The 27,516-nt window shown below is 47.4% G+C and overlaps 1 protein-coding gene and 1 long non-coding RNA gene across 5 annotated transcripts in view; one reads left to right on the forward strand and one right to left on the reverse strand.

Annotated features, from left to right (window-relative positions):
• Positions 1-9,803, reverse strand: part of LOC125774559 (uncharacterized) — a 36,370-nt gene extending 26,567 nt beyond the window's left edge. Inside the window, exons 1-2 of the long non-coding RNA XR_007421043.1 lie at positions 8,921-9,803; positions 1,864-2,115 (exon numbers count right to left, since the gene is read on the reverse strand). This is a non-coding gene — a long non-coding RNA (uncharacterized LOC125774559). The remainder of the gene's footprint in view (positions 1-1,863; positions 2,116-8,920) is intronic.
• The window catches only part of LOC125774556 (uncharacterized), a 177,701-nt gene that overhangs the window by 126,091 nt on the left and 24,094 nt on the right, over positions 1-27,516 (forward strand). The gene's annotated exons all lie outside the window — the stretch shown is intronic.

Consider the following 27,516-nt stretch of genomic DNA (forward strand, 5'->3'; position numbering starts at 1 on the left):
ACCTTAGCCAAGACACTTTAGCCAAGACACATTAGCCGAGACACATTAGCCAAGACACCTTAGCGAAGACACCTTAGCCAAGACACATTAGCCAAGACACCTTAGCCAAGACACATTAGCCAAAACACCTTAGCCAAGACACCTTAGCCAAGACACATTAGCCAAGACACATAAGCCGAGACACATTAGCCAAGACACATTAGCCAAGACACCTTAGCCAAGACACATTAGCCCAGACACCTTAGCCAAGACACCTTAGCCAAGACACTTTAGCCAAGACACATTAGCCAAGACACATTAGCCGAGACACCTTAGCCAAGACACCTTAGCCAAGACACCTTAGCCAAGACACCTTAGCCAAGACACCTTAGCCAAGACACTTTAGCCAAGACACCTCAGCCAAGACACTTTAGCCGAAACACATTAGCCAAGACACATTAGCCAAGACACCTTAGCCAAGACACCTTAGCCAAGACACATTAGCCGAGACACATTAGCCAAGACACATTAGCCAAGACACCTTAGCCAAGACACCTTAGCCGAGACACATTAGCCAAGACACCTTAGCCAAGACACCTTAGCCAAGACACATTAGCCAAGACACATTAGCCAAGACACCTTAGCCAAGACACCTTAGCCGAGACAAATTAGCCAAGACACCTTAGCCAAGACACATTAGCCAAGACACCTAAGCCAAGACACCTTAGCCAAGACACCTTAGCCAAGACACCTTAGCCAAGACACTTTAGCCAAGACACATGAGCCAAGACACCTTAGCCAAGACACCTTAGCCAAGACACATTAGCCAAGACACATTAGCCAAGACACCTTAGCCAAGACACCTTAGCCAAGACACCTTAGCCAAGACACCTTAGCCAAGACACATTAGCCAAGACACCTTAGCCAAGACACCTTAGCCAAGACACTTTAGCCAAGACACATTAGCCAAGACACCTTAGCCGAGACACATTAGCCAAGACACATTAGCCAAGACACCTTAGCCAAGACACCTTAGCCGAGACACATTAGCCAAGACACCTTAGCCAAGACACCTTAGCCAAGACACCTTAGCCGAGACACATTAGCCAAGACACCTTAGCCAAGACACCTTAGCCAAGACACCTTAGCCAAGACACATTAGCCAAGACACCTTAGCCAAGACACATTAGCCAAGACACCTAAGCCAAAACACATTAGCCAAGACACCTCAGCTAAGACACCTTAGCCAAGACACCTTAGCCGAGACACCTTAGCCAAGACACCTTAGCCAAGACACCTTAGCCAAGACACCTTAGCCGAGACACCTTAGCCAAGACACCTTAGCCAAGACACCTTAGCCAAGACACATTAGCCGAGACACCTTATCCAAGACACCTTAGCCGAGACACATTAGCCAAGACACCTTAGCCAAGACACATTAGCCAAGACACCTTAGCCAAGACACCTTAGCCAAGACACCTTAGCCGAGACACATTAGCCAAGACACCTTAGCCAAGACACATTAGCCAAGACACCTTAGCCAAGACACCTTAGCCAAGCTCCTTAGCCAAGACACCTTAGCCAAGACACCTTAGCCAAGACACCTTAGCCAAGACACCTTAGCCAAGACACATTAGCCAAGACACCTTAGCCGAGACACATTAGCCAAGACACCTTAGCCAAGACACCTTAGCCAAGACACCTTAGCCAAGACACATTAGCCGAGACACCTTAGCCAAGACACCTTAGCCAAGACACCTTAGCCAAGACACCTTAGCCAAGACACATTAGCCAAGACACCTTAGCCAAGACACCTTAGCCAAGACACTTTAGCCAAGACACATTAGCCAAGACACCTTAGCCGAGACACATTAGCCAAGACACCTTAGCCAAGACACCTTAGCCAAGACACCTTAGCCAAGACACCTTAGCCAAGACACATTAGCCAAGACACCTTAGCCGAGACACATTAGCCAAGACACCTTAGCCAAGACACCTTAGCCAAGACACCTTAGCCAAGACACCTTAGCCAAGACACCTTAGCCAAGACACTTTAGCCAAGACACATGAGCCAAGACACCTTAGCCAAGACACCTTAGCCAAGACACATTAGCCAAGACACATTAGCCAAGACACCTTAGCCAAGACACCTTAGCCAAGACACCTTAGCCAAGACACCTTAGCCAAGACACATTAGCCAAGACACCTTAGCCAAGACACCTTAGCCAAGACACTTTAGCCAAGACACATTAGCCAAGACACCTTAGCCGAGACACATTAGCCAAGACACATTAGCCAAGACACCTTAGCCAAGACACCTTAGCCGAGACACATTAGCCAAGACACCTTAGCCAAGACACCTTAGCCAAGACACCTTAGCCGAGACACATTAGCCAAGACACCTTAGCCAAGACACCTTAGCCAAGACACCTTAGCCAAGACACATTAGCCAAGACACCTTAGCCAAGACACATTAGCCAAGACACCTAAGCCAAAACACATTAGCCAAGACACCTCAGCTAAGACACCTTAGCCAAGACACCTTAGCCGAGACACCTTAGCCAAGACACCTCAGCCAAGACACCTTAGCCAAGACACCTTAGCCGAGACACCTTAGCCAAGACACCTTAGCCAAGACACCTTAGCCAAGACACATTAGCCGAGACACCTTATCCAAGACACCTTAGCCGAGACACATTAGCCAAGACACCTTAGCCAAGACACTTTAGCCAAGACACATTAGCCAAGACACCTTAGCCAAGACACCTTAGCCGAGACACATTAGCCAAGACACCTTAGCCAAGACACATTAGCCAAGACACCTTAGCCAAGACACCTTAGCCAAGCTCCTTAGCCAAGACACCTTAGCCAAGACACCTTAGCCAAGACACCTTAGCCAAGACACCTTAGCCAAGACACATTAGCCAAGACACCTTAGCCGTGACACATTAGCCAAGACACCTTAGCCAAGACACCTTAGCCAAGACACCTTAGCCAAGACGCATTAGCCGAGACACCTTAGCCAAGACACCTTAGCCAAGACACCTTAGCCAAGACACCTTAGCCAAGACACATTAGCCAAGACACCTTAGCCAAGACACCTTAGCCAAGACACCTTAGCCAAGCACCTTAGCCAAGACACCTTAGCCAAGACACCTTAGCGAAGACACCTTAGCCAAGCACCTTAGCCAAGACACCTTAGCCAAGACACCTTAGCCAAGACACCTTAGCCAAGACACCTTAGCCAAGACACCTTAGCCGAGACACATTAGCCAAGACACCTTAGCCAAGACACCTTATCCAAGACACCTTAGCCAAGACACCTTAGCCGAGACACATTAGCCGAGACACATTAGCCAAGACACCTTAGCCAAGACACCTTAGCCAAGACACCTTAGCCAAGACACCTTAGCCAAGACACCTTAGCCAAGACACCTTAGCCAAGACACATTAGCCAAGACACCTTAGCCGAGACACCTTAGCCGAGACACCTTAGCCGAGACACCTTAGCCAAGACACCTTAGCCGAGGCACATAAGCCAAGACACCTTAGCCAAGACACCTTAGCCAAGACACCTTAGCCAAGACACCTTAGCCAAGACACCTTAGCCAAGACACCTTAGCCAAGACACATTAGCCAAGACACCTTAGCCAAGACACCTTAGCCAAGCACCTTAGCCAAGACACCTTAGCCAAGACACCTTAGCCAAGACACCTTAGTCAAGCACCTTAGCCAAGACACCTTAGCCAAGACACCTTAGCCAAGACACCTTAGCCAAGACACCTTAGCCGGAACACATTAGCCAAGACACCTTAGCCAAGACACTTTAGCCAAGACACATTAGCCAAGACACCTTAGCCAAGACACCTTAGCCGAGACACGTTAGCCAAGACACCTTAGCCAAGACACATTAGCCAAGACACCTTAGCCAAGACACCTTAGCCAAGCTCCTTAGCCAAGACACCTTAGCCAAGACACCTTAGCCAAGACACCTTAGCCAAGACACCTTAGCCAAGACACATTAGCCAAGACACCTTAGCCAAGACACCTTAGCCAAGACACCTTAGCCAAGCACCATAGCCAAGACACCTTAGCCAAGACACCTTAGCAAAGACACCTTAGCCAAGCACCTTAGCCAAGACTCCTTAGCCAAGACACCTTAGCCAAGACACCTTAGCCAAGACACCTTAGCCAAGACACCTTAGCCAAGACACCTTAGCCGAGACACATTAGCCAAGACACCTTATCCAAGACACCTTAGCCAAGACACCTTAGCCGAGACACATTAGCCGAGACACATTAGCCAAGACACCTTAGCCAAGACACCTTAGCCAAGACACCTTAGCCAAGACACCTTAGCCAAGACACCTTAGCCAAGACACCTTAGCCAAGACACCTTAGCCAAGACACATTAGCCAAGACACCTTAGCCGAGACACCTTAGCCGAGACACCTTAGCCGAGACACCTTAGCCGAGACACCTTAGCCAAGACACCTTAGCCGAGGCACATAAGCCAAGACACCTTAGCCAAGACACCTTAGCCAAGACACCTTAGCCAAGACACCTTAGCCAAGACACCTTAGCCAAGACACCTTAGCCAAGCACCTTAGCCAAGACACCTTAGCCAAGACACCTTAGCCAAGACACCTTAGCCAAGCACCTTAGCCAAGACACCTTAGCCAAGACACCTTAGCCAAGACACCTTAGCCAAGACACCTTAGCCGAGACACATTAGCCAAGACACCTTAGCCAAGACACCTTATCCAAGACACCTTAGCCGAGACACATTAGCCAAGACACCTTAGCCAAGACACCTTAGCCAAGACACCTTAGCCGAGACACATTAGCCGAGACACATTAGCCAAGACACCTTAGCCAAGACACCTTAGCCAAGACACCTTAGCCAAGACACCTTAGCCAAGACACCTTAGCCAAGACACCTTAGCCAAGACACCTTAGCCAAGACACCTTAGCCAAGACACATTAGCCAAGACACCTTAGCCGAGACACCTTAGCCGAGACACCTTAGCCGAGACACCTTAGCCAAGACACCTTAGCCGAGGCACATAAGCCAAGACACCTTAGCCAAGACACCTTAGCCAAGACACCTTAGCCAAGACACCTTAGCCAAGACACCTTAGCCAAGACACCTTAGCCAAGACACCTTAGCCAAGACACCTTAGCCAAGACACCTTAGCCAAGCACCTTAGCCAAGACACCTTAGCCAAGACACCTTAGCCAAGACACCTTAGCCAAGCACCTTAGCCAAGACACCTTAGCCAAGACACCTTAGCCAAGACACCTTAGCCAAGACACCTTAGCCGAGACACCTTAGCCAAGACACCTTAGCCAAGACACCTTAGCCAAGACACCTTAGCCGAGACACATTAGCCAAGACACCTTAGCCAAGACACCTTAGCCAAGCTCCTTAGCCAAGACACCTTAGCCAAGACACCTTAGCCAAGACACCTTAGCCAAGACACCTTAGCCAAGACACATTAGCCAAGACACCTTAGCCGAGACACATTAGCCAAGACACCTTAGCCAAGACACCTTAGCCAAGACACCTTAGCCAAGACACCTTAGCCAAGACACATTAGCCAAGACACCTTAGCCGAGACACCTTAGCCGAGACACCTTAGCCGAGACACCTTAGCCAAGACACCATAGCCGAGGCACATAAGCCAATACACCTTAGCCAAGACACCTTAGCCAAGACACCTTAGCCAAGACACCTTAGCCAAGACACCTTAGCCAAGACACCTTAGCCAAGACACCTTAGCCAAGACACATAAGCCAAGACACCTTAGCCGAGACACATTAGCCAAGACACATAAGCCGAGACACATTAGCCAAGACACCTTAGCCAAGACACAATAGCCAAGACACCTTAGCCAAGACACCTTAGCCAAGACACATTAGCCAAGACACCTTAGCCAAGACACCTTAGCCAAGACACCTTAGCCAAGACACATTAGCCAAGACACCTTAACCGAGACACATTAGCCAAGACACATAAGCCGAGACACATTAGCCAAGACACATTAGCCAAGACACCTTAGCCAAGACACCTTAGCCAAGACACATTACCCAAGACACCTTAGCCGAGACACATTAGCCAAGACACCTTAGCCAAGACACCTTAGCCAAGACACCTTAGCCAAGACACATTAGCCAAGACACCTTAGCCAAGACACATTAGCCAAGACACCTAAGCCAAAACACATTAGCCAAGACACCTCAGCTAAGACACCTTAGCCAAGACACCTTAGCCAAGACACCTTAGCCAAGACACCTTAGCCAAGACACCTTAGCCAAGACACTTTAGCCAAGACACCTTATCCGAGACACCTTAGCCAGGACACTTTAGCCAAGACACCTTAGCCAAGACACCTTAGCCAAGACACCTTAGCCAAGACACCTTAGCCAAGACACATTAGCCAAGACACAATAGCCAAGACACATTAGCCAAGACACATTAGCCAAGACACATTAGCCAAGACACCTTAGCCAAGACACATTAGCCAAGACACCTTAGCCAAGACACATTAGCCAAGACACCTTAGCCAAGACACCTTAGCCAAGACACATTAGCCGAGACACCTTAGCCAAGACACCTTAGCCAAGACACCTTAGCCGAGACACATTAGCCAAGACACCTTAGCCAAGACACATTAGCCAAGACACATTAGCCAAGACACATTAGCCAAGACACCTTAGCCAAGACACATTAGCCAAGACACATTAGCCAAGACACATTAGCCAAGACACCTTAGCCAAGACACATTAGCCAAGACACCTTAGCCAAGACACATTAGCCAAGACACATTAGCCGAGACACATTAGCCAAGACACATTAGCCAAGACACCTTAGAAAAGACACCTTAGCCAAGACACATTAGCCAAGACACCTTAGCCAAGACACCTTAGCCAAGACACATTAGCCAAGACACATTAGCCGAGACACATTAGCCAAGACACCTTAGCCAAGACACCTTAGCCAAGACACCTTAGCCAAGACACCTTAGCCAAGACACCTTAGCCGAGACACATTAGCCAAGACACATTAGCCAAGACACCTTAGCCAAGACACCTTAGCCAAGACACATTAGCCAAGACACATTAGCCAAGACACATTAGCCAAGACACCTTAGCCAAGACACCTTAGCCGAGACACATTAGCCAAGACACATTAGCCAAGACACCTTAGCCAAGACACCTTAGCCAAGACACATTAGCCAAGACACATTAGCCAAGACACATTAGCCAAGACACCTTAGCCAAGACACCTTAGCCAAGACACCTTAGCCAAGACACATTAGCCAAGACACATTAGCCAAGACACATTAGCCAAGACACCTTAGCCAAGACACATTAGCCAAGACACCTTAGCCAAGACACATTAGCCAAGACACATTAGCCAAGACACCTTAGCCAAGACACCTTAGCCAAGACACATTAGCCAAGACACATTAGCCGACACACATTAGCCAAGACACATTAGCCAAGACACCTTAGCCAAGACACCTTAGCCAAGACACAATAGCCAAGACACATTAGCCAAGACACATTAGCCAAGACACCTTAGCCAAGACACATTGACCGAGACACCTTAGCCAAGACACCTTAGCCAAGACACCTTAGCCAAGACACATTAGCCAAGACACCTTAGCCAAGACACCTTAGCCAAGACACATTAGCCGAGACACCTTAGCCAAGACACATTAGCCAAGACACCTTAGCCAAGACACCTTAGCCGAGACACATTAGCCAAGACACCTTAGCCAAGACACATTAGCCAAGACACATTAGCCAAGACACATTAGCCAAGACACCTTAGCCAAGACACATTAGCCAAGACACATTAGCCAAGACACATTAGCCGAGACACATTAGCCAAGACACATTAGCCAAGACACCTTAGCCAAGACACTTTAGCCAAGACACATTAGCCAAGACACCTTAGCCAAGACACCTTAGCCAAGACACATTAGCCAAGACACATTAGCCGAGACACATTAGCCAAGACACATTAGCCAAGACACCTTAGCCAAGACACCTTAGCCAAGACACCTTATCCAAGACACCTTAGCCAAGACACATTAGCCGAGACACCTTAGCCAAGACACCTTAGCCAAGACACCTTTGCCAAGACACATTAGCCAAGACACATTAGCCAAGACACCTTTGCCAAGACACATTAGCCGAGACACCTTAGCCAAGACACCTTAGCCAAGACACCTTAGCCAAGACACATTAGCCAAGACACATTAGCCAAGACACATTAGAAAAGACACCTTAGCCAAGACACATTAGCCAAGACACCTTAGCCAAGACACATTAGCCAAGACACATTAGCCAAGACACCTTAGCCAAGACACCTTAGCCAAGACACATTAGCCAAGACACATTAGCCGACACACATTAGCCAAGACACATTAGCCAAGACACCTTAGCCAAGACACCTTAGCCAAGACACAATAGCCAAGACACATTAGCCAAGACACATTAGCCAAGACACCTTAGCCAAGACACATTAGCCAAGACACCTTAGCCAAGACACATTAGCCAAGACACCTTAGTTAAGACAACTTAGCCAAGACACATTAGCCGAGACACCTTAGCCAAGACACATTAGCCAAGACACCTTAGCCAAGACACCTTAGCCAAGACACCTTAGCCGAGACACATTAGCCAAGACACCTTAGCCAAGACACATTAGCCAAGACACATTAGCCAAGACACATTAGCCAAGACACCTTAGCCAAGACACATTAGCCAAGACACATTAGCCAAGACACATTAGCCAAGACACCTTAGCCAAGACACATTAGCCAAGACACCTTAGCCAAGACACATTAGCCAAGACACATTAGCCGAGACACATTAGCCAAGACACATTAGCCAAGACACCTTAGCCAAGACACCTTAGCCAAGACACATTAGACAAGACACATTAGCCAAGACACCTTAGCCAAGACACCTTAGCCAAGACACATTAGCCAAGACACATTAGCCGACACACATTAGCCAAGACACATTAGCCAAGACACCTTAGCCAAGACACCTTAGCCAAGACACAATAGCCAAGACACATTAGCCAAGACACATTAGCCAAGACACCTTAGCCAAGACACATTAGCCAAGACACCTTAGCCAAGACACATTAGCCAAGACACCTTAGCCAAGACACCTTAGCCAAGACACATTAGCCGAGACACCTTAGCCAAGACACATTAGCCAAGACACCTTAGCCAAGACACCTTAGCCAAGACACCTTAGCCGAGACACATTAGCCAAGACACCTTAGCCAAGACACATTAGCCAAGACACATTAGCCAAGACACATTAGCCAAGACACCTTAGCCAAGACACATTAGCCAAGACACATTAGCCAAGACACATTAGCCAAGACACCTTAGCCAAGACACATTAGCCAAAACACCTTAGCCAAGACACATTAGCCAAGACACATTAGCCAAGACACATTAGCCAAGACACATTAGCCAAGACACATTAGCCAAGACACCTTAGCCAAGACACCTTAGCCAAGACACATTAGCCAAGACACCTTAGCCAAGACACCTTAGCCAAGACACATTAGCCAAGACACATTAGCCGAGACACATTAGCCAAGACACCTTAGCCAAGACACCTTAGCCAAGACACCTTAGCCAAGACACCTTAGCCAAGACACCTTAGCCAAGACACATTAGCCAAGACACCTTAGCCAAGACACCTTAGCCAAGACACCTTAGCCAAGACACATTAGCCAAGACACATTAGCCAAGACACCTTAGCCAAGACACATTAGCCGAGACACCTTAGCCAAGACACCTTAGCCAAGACACCTTAGCCAAGACACATTAGCCAAGACACATTAGCCAAGACACATTAGCCAAGACACATTAGCCAAGACACATTAGCCAAGACACATTAGCCAAGACACATTAGCCAAGACACCTTAGCCAAGACACATTAGCCAAGACACATTAGCCGACACACATTAGCCAAGACACATTAGCCAAGACACCTTAGCCAAGACACCTTAGCCAAGACACAATAGCCAAGACACATTAGCCAAGACACATTAGCCAAGACACCTTAGCCAAGACACATTAGCCAAGACACCTTAGCCAAGACACATTAGCCAAGACACCTTAGCCAAGACACCTTAGCCAAGACACATTAGCCGAGACACCTTAGCCAAGACACATTAGCCAAGACACCTTAGCCAAGACACCTTAGCCAAGACACATTAGCCAAGACACATTAGCCAAGACACATTAGCCAAGACACCTTAGCCAAGACACATTAGCCAAGACACCTTAGCCAAGACACATTAGCCAAGACACCTTAGCCAAGACACCTTAGCCAAGACACCTTAGCCAAGACACCTTAGCCAAGACACATAAGCCAAGACACCTTAGCCGAGACACATTAGCCAAGACACATAAGCCGAGACACATTAGCCAAGACACCTTAGCCAAGACACAATAGCCAAGACACCTTAGCCAAGACACCTTAGCCAAGACACATTAGCCAAGACACCTTAGCCAAGACACCTTAGCCAAGACACCTTAGCCAAGACACATTAGCCAAGACACCTTAACCGAGACACATTAGCCAAGACACATAAGCCGAGACACATTAGCCAAGACACATTAGCCAAGACACCTTAGCCAAGACACCTTAGCCAAGACACCTTAGCCAAGACACCTTAGCCAAGACACATTAGCCAAGACACATTAGCCAAGACACCTTAGCCAAGACACCTTAGCCAAGACACAATAGCCAAGACACATTAGCCAAGACACATTAGCCAAGACACCTTAGCCAAGACACATTAGCCAAGACACCTTAGCCAAGACACATTAGCCAAGACACCTTAGCCAAGACACCTTAGCCAAGACACATTAGCCGAGACACCTTAGCCAAGACACATTAGCCAAGACACCTTAGCCAAGACACCTTAGCCAAGACACCTTAGCCAAGACACATTAGCCAAGACATATTAGCCGAGACACATTAGCCATGACACATTAGCCAAGACACCTTAGCCAAGACAGCTTAGCCAAGACACATTAGCCAAGACACCTTAGCCAAGACACCTTAGCCAAGACACATTAGCCAAGACACATTAGCCGAGACACATTAGCCAAGACACATTAGCCAAGACACCTTAGCCAAGACACCTTAGCCAAGACACATTAGCCAAGACACATTAGCCAAGACACCTTAGCCAAGACACATTAGCCGAGACACCTTAGCCAAGACACCTTAGCCAAGACACATTAGCCAAGACACCTTAGCCAAGACACCTTAGCCAAGACACATTAGCCGAGACACATTAGCCAAGACACATTAGCCAAGACACCTTAGCCAAGACACATTAGCCAAGACACCTTAGCCAAGACACCTTAGCCAAGACACATTAGCCAAGACACCTTAGCCAAGACACATTAGCCAAGACACATTAGCCAAGACACCTTAGCCAAGACACATTAGCCAAGACACATTAGCCAAGACACCTTAGCCAAGACACCTTAGCCAAGACACATTAGCCAAGACACACTAGCCAAGACACCTTAGCCAAGACACATTAGCCAAGACACCTTAGCCAAGACACCTTAGCCAAGACACCTTAGCCAAGACACCTTAGCCAAGACACATTAGCCAAGACACATTAGCCGAGACACCTTAGCCAAGACACCTTAGCCAAGACACCTTAGCCAAGACACCTTAGCCAAGACACCTTAGCCAAGACACCTTAGCCAAGACACATTAGCCAAGACACATTAGCCAAGACACCTTAGCCAAGACACATTAGCCGAGACACCTTAGCCAAGACACCTTAGCCAAGACACCTTAGCCAAGACACCTTAGCCAAGACACCTTAGCCAAGACACATTAGCCAAGACACATTAGCCAAGACACCTTAGCCAAGACACATTAGCCGAGACACCTTAGCCAAGACACATTAGCCAAGACACATTAGCCAAGACACCTTAGCCAAGACACCTTAGCCAAGACACATTAGCCAAGACACCTTAGCCAAGACACATTAGCCAAGACACATTAGCCAAGACAATTTAGCCAAGACACCTTAGCCAAGACACAATAGCCAAGACACATTAGCCAAGACACATTAGCCAAGACACCTTAGCCAAGACACATTAGCCAAGACACCTTAGCCAAGACACATTAGCCAAGACACCTTAGCCAAGACACCTTAGCCAAGACACATTAGCCGAGACACCTTAGCCAAGACACATTAGCCAAGACACCTTAGCCAAGACACCTTAGCCAAGACACCTTAGCCAAGACACATTAGCCAAGACATATTAGCCGAGACACATTAGCCATGACACATTAGCCAAGACACCTTAGCCAAGACAGCTTAGCCAAGACACATTAGCCAAGACACCTTAGCCAAGACACCTTAGCCAAGACACATTAGCCAAGACACATTAGCCGAGACACATTAGCCAAGACACATTAGCCAAGACACCTTAGCCAAGACACCTTAGCCAAGACACATTAGCCAAGACACATTAGCCAAGACACCTTAGCCAAGACACATTAGCCGAGACACCTTAGCCAAGACACCTTAGCCAAGACACATTAGCCAAGACACCTTAGCCAAGACACCTTAGCCAAGACACATTAGCCGAGACACATTAGCCAAGACACATTAGCCAAGACACCTTAGCCAAGACACATTAGCCAAGACACCTTAGCCAAGACACCTTAGCCAAGACACATTAGCCAAGACACCTTAGCCAAGACACATTAGCCAAGACACATTAGCCAAGACACCTTAGCCAAGACACCTTAGCCAAGACACCTTAGCCAAGACACATTAGCCGAGACACATTAGCCAAGACACATTAGCCGAGACACCTTAGCCAAGACACCTTAGCCAAGACACACTAGCCAAGACACCTTAGCCAAGACACATTAGCCAAGACACCTTAGCCAAGACACCTTAGCCAAGACACCTTAGCCAAGACACCTTAGCCAAGACACATTAGCCAAGACACATTAGCCGAGACACCTTAGCCAAGACACCTTAGCCAAGACACCTTAGCCAAGACACCTTAGCCAAGACACCTTAGCCAAGACACCTTAGCCAAGACACATTAGCCGAGACACCTTAGCCAAGACACCTTAGCCAAGACACCTTAGCCAAGACACCTTAGCCAAGACACCTTAGCCAAGACACCTTAGCCAAGACACATTAGCCAAGACACATTAGCCAAGACACCTTAGCCAAGACACATTAGCCGAGCCACCTTAGCCAAGACACCTTAGCCAAGACACCTTAGCCAAGACACCTTAGCCAAGACACCTTAGCCAAGACACCTTAGCCAAGACACATTAGCCAAGACACCTTAGCCAAGACACATTAGCCAAGACACCTTAGCCAAGACACATTAGCCAAGACACCTTAGCCAAGACACCTTAGCCAAGACACATTAGCCGAGACACCTTAGCCAAGACACATTAGCCAAGACACCTTAGCCAAGACACCTTAGCCAAGACACCTTAGCCGAGACACATTAGCCAAGACACCTTAGCCAAGACACATTAGCCAAGACACATTAGCCAAGACACATAAGCCAAGACACCTTAGCCAAGACACATTAGCCAAGACACCTTAGCCAAGACACCTTAGCCAAGACACCTTAGCCAAGACACCTTAGCCAAGACACATTAGCCAAGACACATTAGCCAAGACACCTTAGCCAAGACACCTTAGCCAAGACACAATAGCCAAGACACATTAGCCAAGACACATTAGCCAAGACACCTTAGCCAAGACACATTAGCCAAGACACCTTAGCCAAGACACATTAGCCAAGACACCTTAGCCAAGACACCTTAGCCAAGACACATTAGCCGAGACACCTTAGCCAAGACACATTAGCCAAGACACCTTAGCCAAGACACCTTAGCCAAGACACCTTAGCCAAGACACATTAGCCAAGACATATTAGCCGAGACACATTAGCCATGACACATTAGCCAAGACACCTTAGCCAAGACAGCTTAGCCAAGACACATTAGCCAAGACACCTTAGCCAAGACACCTTAGCCAAGACACATTAGCCAAGACACATTAGCCGAGACACATTAGCCAAGACACATTAGCCAAGACACCTTAGCCAAGACACCTTAGCCAAGACACATTAGCCAAGACACATTAGCCAAGACACCTTAGCCAAGACACATTAGCCGAGACACCTTAGCCAAGACACCTTAGCCAAGACACATTAGCCAAGACACCTTAGCCAAGACACCTTAGCCAAGACACATTAGCCGAGACACATTAGCCAAGACACATTAGCCAAGACACCTTAGCCAAGACACATTAGCCAAGACACCTTAGCCAAGACACCTTAGCCAAGACACATTAGCCAAGACACCTTAGCCAAGACACATTAGCCAAGACACATTAGCCAAGACACCTTAGCCAAGACACATTAGCCAAGACACATTAGCCAAGACACCTTAGCCAAGACACCTTAGCCAAGACACATTAGCCAAGACACATTAGCCAAGACACATAAGCCAAGACACCTTAGCCAAGACACATTAGCCAAGACACCTTAGCCAAGACACATTAGCCGAGACACCTTAGCCAAGACACCTTAGCCAAGACACATTAGCCAAGACACCTTAGCCAAGACACCTTAGCCAAGACACATTAGCCGAGACACATTAGCCAAGACACATTAGCCAAGACACCTTAGCCAAGACACATTAGCCAAGACACCTTAGCCAAGACACCTTAGCCAAGACACATTAGCCAAGACACCTTAGCCAAGACACATTAGCCAAGACACATTAGCCAAGACACCTTAGCCAAGACACCTTAGCCAAGACACCTTAGCCAAGACACATTAGCCGAGACACATTAGCCAAGACACATTAGCCGAGACACCTTAGCCAAGACACCTTAGCCAAGACACACTAGCCAAGACACCTTAGCCAAGACACATTAGCCAAGACACCTTAGCCAAGACACCTTAGCCAAGACACCTTAGCCAAGACACCTTAGCCAAGACACATTAGCCAAGACACATTAGCCGAGACACCTTAGCCAAGACACCTTAGCCAAGACACCTTAGCCAAGACACCTTAGCCAAGACACCTTAGCCAAGACACCTTAGCCAAGACACATTAGCCAAGACACATTAGCCAAGACACCTTAGCCAAGACACATTAGCCGAGACACCTTAGCCAAGACACCTTAGCCAAGACACCTTAGCCAAGACACCTTAGCCAAGACACCTTAGCCAAGACACCTTAGCCAAGACACATTAGCCAAGACACCTTAACCGAGACACATTAGCCAAGACACATAAGCCGAGACACATTAGCCAAGACACATTAGCCAAGACACATAAGCCAAGACACCTTAGCCAAGACACCTTAGCCAAGACACCTTAGCCAAGACACATTAGCCAAGACACATTAGCCAAGACACCTTAGCCAAGACACCTTAGCCAAGACACAATAGCCAAGACACATTAGCCAAGACACATTAGCCAAGACACCTTAGCCAAGACACATTAGCCAAGACACCTTAGCCAAGACACATTAGCCAAGACACCTTAGCCAAGACACCTTAGCCAAGACACATTAGCCGAGACACCTTAGCCAAGACACATTAGCCAAGACACCTTAGCCAAGACACCTTAGCCAAGACACCTTAGCCAAGACACATTAGCCAAGACATATTAGCCGAGACACATTAGCCATGACACATTAGCCAAGACACCTTAGCCAAGACAGCTTAGCCAAGACACATTAGCCAAGACACCTTAGCCAAGACACCTTAGCCAAGACACATTAGCCAAGACACATTAGCCGAGACACATTAGCCAAGACACATTAGCCAAGACACCTTAGCCAAGACACCTTAGCCAAGACACATTAGCCAAGACACATTAGCCAAGACACCTTAGCCAAGACACATTAGCCGAGACACCTTAGCCAAGACACCTTAGCCAAGACACATTAGCCAAGACACCTTAGCCAAGACACCTTAGCCAAGACACATTAGCCGAGACACATTAGCCAAGACACATTAGCCAAGACACCTTAGCCAAGACACATTAGCCAAGACACCTTAGCCAAGACACCTTAGCCAAGACACATTAGCCAAGACACCTTAGCCAAGACACATTAGCCAAGACACATTAGCCAAGACACCTTAGCCAAGACACATTAGCCAAGACACATTAGCCAAGACACCTTAGCCAAGACACATTAGCCAAGACACATTAGCCAAGACACCTTAGCCAAGACACCTTAGCCAAGACACATTAGCCAAGACACACTAGCCAAGACACCTTAGCCAAGACACATTAGCCAAGACACCTTAGCCAAGACACCTTAGCCAAGACACCTTAGCCAAGACACCTTAGCCAAGACACATTAGCCAAGACACATTAGCCGAGACACCTTAGCCAAGACACCTTAGCCAAGACACCTTAGCCAAGACACCTTAGCCAAGACACCTTAGCCAAGACACCTTAGCCAAGACACATTAGCCAAGACACATTAGCCAAGACACCTTAGCCAAGACACATTAGCCGAGACACCTTAGCCAAGACACCTTAGCCAAGACACCTTAGCCAAGACACCTTAGCCAAGACACCTTAGCCAAGACACATTAGCCAAGACACATTAGCCAAGACACCTTAGCCAAGACACATTAGCCGAGACACCTTAGCCAAGACACATTAGCCAAGACACCTTAGCCAAGACACATTAGCCAAGACACCTTAGCCAAGACACCTTAGCCAAGACACATTAGCCGAGACACCTTAGCCAAGACACATTAGCCAAGACACCTTAGCCAAGACATCTTAGCCGAGACACATTAGCCAAGACACCTTAGCCAAGACACCTTAGCCAAGACACCTTAGCCAAGACACTTTAGCCAAGACACATTAGCCAAGACACTTTAGCCAAGACACCTTAGCCAAGACACATTAGCCAAGACACCTTAGCCAAGACACATTAGCCAAGACACCTTAGCCAAGACACCTTAGCCGAGACACCTTAGCCAAGACACATTAGCCAAGACACATTAGCCAAGACACATTAGCCAAGACACCTTAGCCAAGACACATTAGCCAAGACACACTAGCCAAGACACATTAGCCAAGACACCTTAGCCAAGACACATTAGCCAAGACACCTTAGCCAAGACACATTAGCCAAGACACATTAGCCGAGACACATTAGCCGAGACACATTAGCCAAGACACCTTAGCCAAGACACCCTAGCCAAGACACATTAGCCAAGACACCTTAGCCAAGACACCTTAGCCAAGACACATTAGCCAAGACACATTAGCCAAGACACCTTAGCCAAGACACATTAGCCAAGACACCTTAGCCAAGACACATTAGCCAAGACACCTTAGCCAAGACACATTAGCCAAGACGCATTAGCCAAGACACATTAGCCAAGACACATTAGCCGAGACACATTAGCCAAGACACCTTAGCCATGACACCTTAGCCAAGACACATCAGCCAAGACACCTTAGCCAAGACACCTTAGCCAAGACACATTAGCCAAGACACATTAGCCGAGACACATTAGCCAAGACACATTAGCCAAGACACCTTAGCCAAGACACATTAGCCGAGACACATTAGCCGAGACACATTAGCCGAAACACATTAGCCAAGACACCTTAGCCAAGACACCTTAGCCAAGACACATTAGCCAAGATACATTAGCCAAGACACATTAGCCAAGACACCTTAGCCAAGACACCTTAGCCAAGACACATTAGCCAAGACACATTAGCCAAGACACCTTAGCCAAGACATCTAGACAAGACACATTAGCCAAGACACATTAGCCAAGACACATTAGCCAAGACACCTTAGCCAAGACACCTTAGCCAAGACACATTAGCCAAGACACCTTAGCAAAGACACATTAGCCGAGACACCTTAGCCAAGACCCATTAGCCAAGACAGCTTAGCCAAGACACCTTAGCCAAGACACATTAGCCAAGACACCTTAGCCAAGACACATTAGCCAAGACACCTTAGCCAAGACACATTAGCCAAGACACCTTAGCCAAGACACCTTAGCCAAGACACCTTAGCCAAGACACCTTAGCCAAGACACCTTAGCCAAGACACTTTAGCCAAGACACATTAGCCAAGACACTTTAGCCAAGACACCTTAGCCAAGACACATTAGCCAAGACACCTTAGCCAAGACACCTTAGCCAAGACACCTTAGCCAAGACACATTAGCCAAGACACATTAGCCAAGACACCTTAGCCAAGACACCTTAGCCAAGACACATTAGCCAAGACACATTAGCCAAGACACATTAGCCAAGACACATTAGCCGAGACACATTAGCCAAGACACATTAGCCAAGACACCTTAGCCAAGACACATTAGCCGAGACACATTAGCCAAGACACCTTAGCCAAGACACCTTAGCCAAGACACCTTAGCCAAGACACATTAGCCAAGACACCTTAGCCAAGACACCTTAGCCAAGACACCTTAGCCAAGACACCTTAGCCAAGACACTTTAGCCAAGACACATTAGCCAAGACACTTTAGCCAAGACACCTTAGCCAAGACACCTTAGCCAAGACACCTTAGCCAAGACACATTAGCCAAGACACCTTAGCCAAGACACCTTAGCCAAGACACCTTAGCCAAGACACATTAGCCAAGACACATTAGCCAAGACACCTTAGCCAAGACACATTAGCCAAGACACCTTAGCCAAGACACATTAGCCAAGACACATTAGCCAAGACACCTTAGCCAAGACACCTTAGCCAAGACACATTAGCCAAGACACCTTAGCCAAGACACCTTAGCCAAGACACATTAGCCGAGACACCTAAGCCAAGACACATTAGCCAAGACACCTTAGTCAAGACACATTAGCCAAGACACCTTAGCCAAGACACCTTAGCCAAGACACATTAGCCAAGACACCTTAGCCAAGACACCTTAGCCAAGACACCTTAGCCAAGACACCTTAGCCAAGACACATTAGCCAAGACACCTTAGCCAAGACACATTAGCCAAGACACCTTAGCCAAGACACCTTAGCCAAGACACATTAGCCGAGACACCTTAGCCAAGACACCTTAGCCAAGACACCTTAGCCAAGACATCTTAGCCGAGACACATTAGCCAAGACACCTTAGCCAAGACACCTTAGCCAAGACACCTTAGCCAAGACACTTTAGCCAAGACACCTTAGCCAAGACACATTAGCCAAGACACACTAGCCAAGACACATTAGCCAAGACACCTTAGCCAAGACACATTAGCCAAGACACCTTAGCCAAGACACCTTAGCCGAGACACCTTAGCCAAGACACATTAGCCAAGACACATTAGCCAAGACACATTAGCCAAGACACCTTAGCCAAGACACATTAGCCAAGACACATTAGCCAAGACACATTAGCCAAGACACCTTAGCCAAGACACCTTAGCCAAGACACATTAGCCAAGACACCTTAGCAAAGACACCTTAGCCAAGACACATTAGCCAAGACACATTAGCCAAGACACATTAGCCGAGACACATTAGCCGAGACACATTAGCCAAGACACCTTAGCCAAGACACATTAGCCAAGACACATTAGCCGAGACACATTAGCCGAGACACATTAGCCAAGACACCTTAGCCAAGACACCCTAGCCAAGACACATTAGCCAAGACACCTTAGCCAAGACACATTAGCCAAGACACCTTAGCCAAGACACCTTAGCCGAGACACCTTAGCCAAGACACATTAGCCAAGACACATTAGCCAAGACACATTAGCCAAGACACCTTAGCCAAGACACATTAGCCAAGACACATTAGCCAAGACACATTAGCCAAGACACCTTAGCCAAGACACCTTAGCCAAGACACATTAGCCAAGACACATTAGCCAAGACACCTTAGTCAAGACACATTAGCCAAGACACCTTAGCCAAGACACATTAGCCAAGACACCTTAGCCAAGACACATTAGCCAAGACACCTTAGCCAAGACACATTAGCCAAGACACATTAGCCGAGACACATTAGCCGAGACACATTAGCCAAGACACCTTAGCCAAGACACCCTAGCCAAGACACATTAGCCAAGACACCTTAGCCAAGACACCTTAGCCAAGACACATTAGCCAAGACACATTAGCCAAGACACCTTAGCCAAGACACATTAGCCAAGACACCTTAGCCAAGACACATTAGCCAAGACACCTTAGCCAAGACACATTAGCCAAGACACATTAGCCAAGACACATTAGCCAAGACACATTAGCCGAGACACATTAGCCAAGACACCTTAGCCATGACACCTTAGCCAAGACACATTAGCCAAGACACCTTAGCCAAGACACCTTAGCCAAGACACATTAGCCAAGACACATTAGCCGAGACACATTAGCCAAGACACATTAGCCAAGACACCTTAGCCAAGACACATTAGCCGAGACACATTAGCCGAGACACATTAGCCGAAACACATTAGCCAAGACACCTTAGCCAAGACACCTTAGCCAAGACACATTAGCCAAGACACATTAGCCAAGACACCTTAGCCAAGACACCTTAGCCAAGACACCTTAGCCAAGACACATTAGCCAAGACACATTAGCCAAGACACCTTAGCCAAGACATCTAGACAAGACACATTAGCCAAGACACATTAGCCAAGACACATTAGCCAAGACACCTTAGCCAAGACACCTTAGCCAAGACACAATAGCCAAGACACCTTAGCAAAGACACATTAGCCGAGACACCTTAGCCAAGACACATTAGCCAAGACAGCTTAGCCAAGACACCTTAGCCAAGACACATTAGCCAAGACACCTTAGCCAAGACACATTAGCCAAGACACCTTAGCCAAGACACATTAGCCAAGACACCTTAGCCAAGACACCTTAGCCAAGACACCTTAGCCAAGACACCTTAGCCAAGACACTTTAGCCAAGACACATTAGCCAAGACACTTTAGCCAAGACACCTTAGCCAAGACACATTAGCCAAGACACCTTAGCCAAGACACCTTAGCCAAGACACCTTAGCCAAGACACATTAGCCAAGACACATTAGCCAAGACACCTTAGCCAAGACACCTTAGCCAAGACACATTAGCCAAGACACATTAGCCAAGACACATTAGCCAAGACACATTAGCCGAGACACATTAGCCAAGACACATTAGCCAAGACACCTTAGCCAAGACACATTAGCCGAGACACATTTGCCAAGACACCTTAGCCAAGACACCTTAGCCAAGACACCTTAGCCAAGACACATTAGCCAAGACACCTTAGCCAAGACACCTTAGCCAAGACACCTTAGCCAAGACACTTTAGCCAAGACACCTTAGCAAAGACACCTTAGCCAAGACACATTAGCCAAGACACATTAGCCAAGACACCTTAGCCAAGACACATTAGCCAAGACACCTTAGCCAAGACACCTTAGCCAAGACACCTTAGCCAAGACACATTAGCCAAGACACATTAGCCAAGACACATTAGCCAAGACACCTTAGCCAAGACACATTAGCCAAGACACATTAGCCAAGACACCTTAGCCAAGACACCTTAGCCAAGACACATTAGCCAAGACACATTAGCCGAGACACGTTAGCCAAGACACATTAGCCAAGACACCTTAGCCAAGACACATTAGCCAAGACACATTAGCCGAGACACATTAGCCAAGACACATTAGCCAAGACACCTTAGCCGAGACACATTAGCCAAGACACATTAGCCAAGACACATTAGCCAAGACACATTAGCCAAGACACCTTAGCCAAGACACCTTAGCCAAGACACATTAGCCAAGACACATTAGCCAAGACACCTTAGCCAAGACACATTAGCCGAGACACATTAGCTGAGACACATTAGCCAAGACACATTAGCCAAGACACCTTAGCCAAGACACATTAGCCAAGACACATTAGCCAAGACACATTAGCCAAGACACCTTAGCCAAGACACATTAGCCAAGACACATTAGCCAAGACACATTAGCCAAGACACCTTAGCCAAGACACCTTAGCCAAGACACATTAGCCAAGACACATTAGCCAAGACACATTAGCCAAGACACCTTAGCCAAGACACCTTAGCCAAGACACATTAGCCAAGACACCTTAGCAAAGACACCTTAGCCAAGACACATTAGCCAAGACACATTAGCCAAGACACCTTAGCCAAGACACATTAGCCGAGACACCTTAGCCAAGACACCTTAGCCAAGACACCTTAGCCAAGACACATTAGCCAAGACACCTTAGCCAAGACACCTTAGCCAAGACACATTAGCCGAGACACATTAGCCAAGACACATTAGCCAAGACACATTAGCCAAGACACCTTAGCCAAGACACCTTAGCCAAGACACATTAGCCAAGACACATTAGCCAAGACACATTAGCCAAGACACCTTAGCCAAGACACATTAGCCGAGACACCTTAGCCAAGACACCTTAGCCAAGACACCTTAGCCAAGACACATTAGCCAAGACACCTTAGCCAAGACACCTTAGCCAAGACACATTAGCCGAGACACATTAGCCAAGACACATTAGCCAAGACACCTTAGCCAAGACACATTAGCCAAGACACCTTAGCCAAGACACCTTAGACAAGACACATTAGCCAAGACACCTTAGCCAAGACACATTAGCCAAGACACATTAGCCAAGACACCTTAGCCAAGACACATTAGCCAAGACACATTAGCCAAGACACCTTAGCCAAGACACCTTAGCCAAGACACATTAGCCAAGACACACTAGCCGACACACCTTAGCCAAGACACATTAGCCAAGACACCTTAGCCAAGACACCTTAGCCAAGACACCTTAGCCAAGACACCTTAGCCAAGACACATTAGCCAAGACACATTAGCCGAGACACCTTAGCCAAGACACATTAGCCAAGACACCTTAGCCAAGACACCTTAGCCAAGACACCTTAGCCAAGACACCTTAGCCAAGACACATTAGCCGAGACACCTTAGCCAAGACACATTAGCCAAGACACATTAGCCGAGACACCTTAGCCAAGACACCTTAGCCAAGACACCTTATCCAAGACACCTTAGCCAAGACACCTTAGCCAAGACACATTAGCCAAGACACATTAGCCAAGACACCTTAGCCAAGACACCTTAGCCAAGACACCTTAGCCAAGACACCTTAGCCAAGACACCTTAGCCAAGACACATTAGCCAAGACACCTTAGCAAAGACACCTTAGCCAAGACACATTAGCCAAGACACATTAGCCAAGACACCTTAGCCAAGACACATTAGCCAAGACACCTTAGCCAAGACACCTTAGCCAAGACACCTTAGCCAAGACACATTAGCCAAGACACCTTAGCCAAGACACCTTAGCCAAGACACCTTAGCAAAGACACCTTAGCCAAGACACCTTAGCCAAGACACCTTAGCCAAGACACCTTAGCCAAGACACATTAGCCGAGACACCTTAGCCAAGACACATTAGCCAAGACACATTAGCCGAGACACCTTAGCCAAGACACCTTAGCCAAGACACCTTATCCAAGACACCTTAGCCAAGACACCTTAGCCAAGACACCTTAGCCAAGACACATTAGCCAAGACACATTAGCCAAGACAACTTAGCCAAGACACCTTAGCCAAGACACCTTAGCCAAGACACCTTAGCCAAGACACCTTAGCCAAGACACATTAGCCAAGACACCTTAGCAAAGACACCTTAGCCAAGACACATTAGCCAAGACACATTAGCCAAGACACCTTAGCCAAGACACATTAGCCAAGACACCTTAGCCAAGACACCTTAGCCAAGACACCTTAGCCAAGACACCTTAGCCAAGACACCTTAGCCAAGACACCTTAGCCAAGACACCTTAGCCAAGACACCTTAGCCAAGACACATTAGCCAAGACACATTAGCCGAGACACATTAGCCAAGACACATTAGCCAAGACACATTAGCCAAGACACCTTAGCCAAGACACATTAGCCAAGACACATTAGCCAAGACACATTAGCCAAGACACCTTAGCCAAGACACATTAGCCGAGACACCTTAGCCAAGACACCTTAGCCAAGACACCTTAGCCAAGACACATTAGCCAAGACACCTTAGCCAAGACACCTTAGCCAAGACACATTAGCCGAGACACATTAGCCAAGACACATTAGCCAAGACACCTTAGCCAAGACACATTAGCCAAGACACCTTAGCCAAGACACCTTAGCCAAGATACATTAGCCAAGACACCTTAGCCAAGACACATTAGCCAAGACACATTAGCCAAGACACCTTAGCCAAGACACATTAGCCAAGACACATTAGCCAAGACACCTTAGCCAAGACACCTTAGCCAAGACACATTAGCCAAGACACACTAGCCGAGACACCTTAGCCAAGACACATTAGCCAAGACACCTTAGCCAAGACACCTTAGCCAAGACACCTTAGCCAAGACACCTTAGCCAAGACACATTAGCCAAGACACATTAGCCGAGACACCTTAGCCAAGACACCTTAGCCAAGACACCTTAGCCAAGACACATTAGCCAAGACACATTAGCCAAGACACCTTAGCCAAGACACATTAGCCAAGACACCTTAGCCAAGACACCTTAGCCAAGACACCTTAGCCAAGACACCTTAGCCAAGACACCTTAGCCAAGACACCTTAGCCAAGACACATTAGCCAAGACACATTAGCCAAGACACCTTAGCCAAGACACATTAGCCGAGACACCTTAGCCAAGACACCTTAGCCAAGACACCTTAGCCAAGACACATTAGCCAAGACACCTTAGCCAAGACACCTTAGCCAAGACACATTAGCCGAGACACCTTAGCCAAGACACATTAGCCAAGACACCTTAGCCAAGACATCTTAGCCGAGACACATTAGCCAAGACACCTTAGCCAAGACACCTTAGCCAAGACACCTTAGCCAAGACACTTTAGCCAAGACACATTAGCCAAGACACTTTAGCCAAGACACCTTAGCCAAGACACATTAGCCAAGACACCTTAGCCAAGACACATTAGCCAAGACACCTTAGCCAAGACACCTTAGCCGAGACACCTTAGCCAAGACACATTAGCAAAGACACATTAGCCAAGACACATTAGCCAAGACACCTTAGCCAAGACACATTAGCCAAGACACATTAGCCAAGACACATTAGCCAAGACACCTTAGCCAAGACACATTAGCCAAGACACCTTAGCCAAGACACATTAGCCAAGACACATTAGCCGAGACACATTAGCCGAGACACATTAGCCAAGACACCTTAGCCAAGACACCTTAGCCAAGACACATTAGCCAAGACACCTTAGCCAAGACACCTTAGCCAAGACACATTAGCCAAGACACATTAGCCAAGACACCTTAGCCAAGACACATTAGCCAAGACACCTTAGCCAAGACACATTAGCCAAGACACCTTAGCCAAGACACATTAGCCAAGACACATTAGCCAAGACACATTAGCCAAGACACATTAGCCGAGACACATTAGCCAAGACACCTTAGCCAAGACACCTTAGCCAAGACACCTTAGCCAAGACACCTTAGCCAAGACACATTAGCCAAGACACCTTATTCAAGACACATTAGCCAAGACACCTTAGCCAAGACACATTAGCCAAGACACATTAGCCAAGACATATTTGCCAAGACACCTTAGCCAAGACACATTAGCCAAGACACCTTAGCCAAGACACATTAGCCAAGACACATTAGCCGAGACACATTAGCCAAGACACATTAGCCAAGACACATTAGCCAAGACACCTTAGCCAAGACACCTTAGCCAAGACACATTAGCCAAGACACATTAGCCAAGACACATTAGCCAAGACACCTTAGCCAAGACACATTAGCCAAGACACCTTAGCCAAGACACATTAGCCAAGACACATTAGCCGAGACACATTAGCCAAGACACATTATCCAAGACACCTTAGCCAAGACACATTAGCCAAGACACCTTAGCCAAGACACATTAGCCAAGACACATTAGCCAAGACACATTAGCCAAGACACCTTAGCCAAGACACCTTAGCCAAGACACATTAGCCAAGACACCTTAGCCAAGACACATTAGCCAAGACACCTTAGCCAAGACACATTAGCCAAGACACATTAGCCAAGACACATTAGCCAAGACACATTAGCCGAGACACATTAGCCAAGACACCTTAGCCAAGACACCTTAGCCAAGACACCTTAGCCAAGACACCTTAGCCAAGACACCTTAGCCAAGACACATTAGCCAAGACACCTTAGCCAAGACACATTAGCCAAGACACATTAGCCAAGACACATTAGCCAAGACACATTAGCCAAGACACCTTAGCCAAGACACCTTAGCCAAGACACATTAGCCAAGACACATTAGCCAAGACACCTTAGCCAAGACACATTAGCCGAGACACATTAGCCAAGACACCTTAGCCAAGACACATTAGCCGAGACACCTTAGCCAAGACACCTTAGCCAAGACACATTAGCCAAGACACCTTAGCCAAGACACCTTAGCCAAGACACATTAGCCGAGACACATTAGCCAAGACACATTAGCCAAGACACCTTAGCCAAGACACATTAGCCAAGACACCTTAGCCTAGACACATTAGCCAAGACACCTTAGCCAAGACACATTAGCCAAGACACATTAGCCAAGACACATTAGCCAAGACACCTTAGCCAAGACACATTAGCCAAGACACCTTAGCCAAGACACATTAGCCAAGACACATTAGCCGAGACACATTAGCCAAGACACATTAGCCAAGACACATTAGCCAAGACACATTAGCCGAGACACATTAGCCGAGACACATTAGCCAAGACACATTAGCCAAGACACCTTAGCCAAGACACATTAGCCAAGACACATTAGCCAAGACACATTAGCCAAGACACATTAGCCAAGACACCTTAGCCAAGACACCTTAGCCAAGACACATTAGCCAAGACACATTAGCCAAGACACCTTAGCCAAGACACATTAGCCGAGACACATTAGCCAAGACACCTTAGCCAAGACACATTAGCCGAGACACCTTAGCCAAGACACCTTAGCCAAGACACATTAGCCAAGACACCTTAGCCAAGACACCTTAGCCAAGACACATTAGCCGAGACACATTAGCCAAGACACATTAGCCAAGACACCTTAGCCAAGACACATTAGCCAAGACACCTTAGCCAAGACACCTTAGCCAAGACACCTTAGCCAAGACACATTAGCCAAGACACCTTAGCCAAGACACCTTAGCCAAGACACATTAGCCAAGACACATTAGCCAAGACACCTTAGCCAAGACACATTAGCCAAGACACATTAGCCAAGACACCTTAGCCAAGACACCTTAGCCAAGACACATTAGCCAAGACACACTAGCCGAGACACCTTAGCCAAGACACATTAGCCAAGACACCTTAGCCAAGACACCTTAGC

Source organism: Anopheles funestus, unplaced genomic scaffold (genome assembly GCF_943734845.2).
Source record: "Anopheles funestus unplaced genomic scaffold, idAnoFuneDA-416_04 scaffold_30_ctg1, whole genome shotgun sequence".
In the NCBI taxonomy this organism is placed as follows: domain Eukaryota; kingdom Metazoa; phylum Arthropoda; class Insecta; order Diptera; family Culicidae; genus Anopheles; species Anopheles funestus.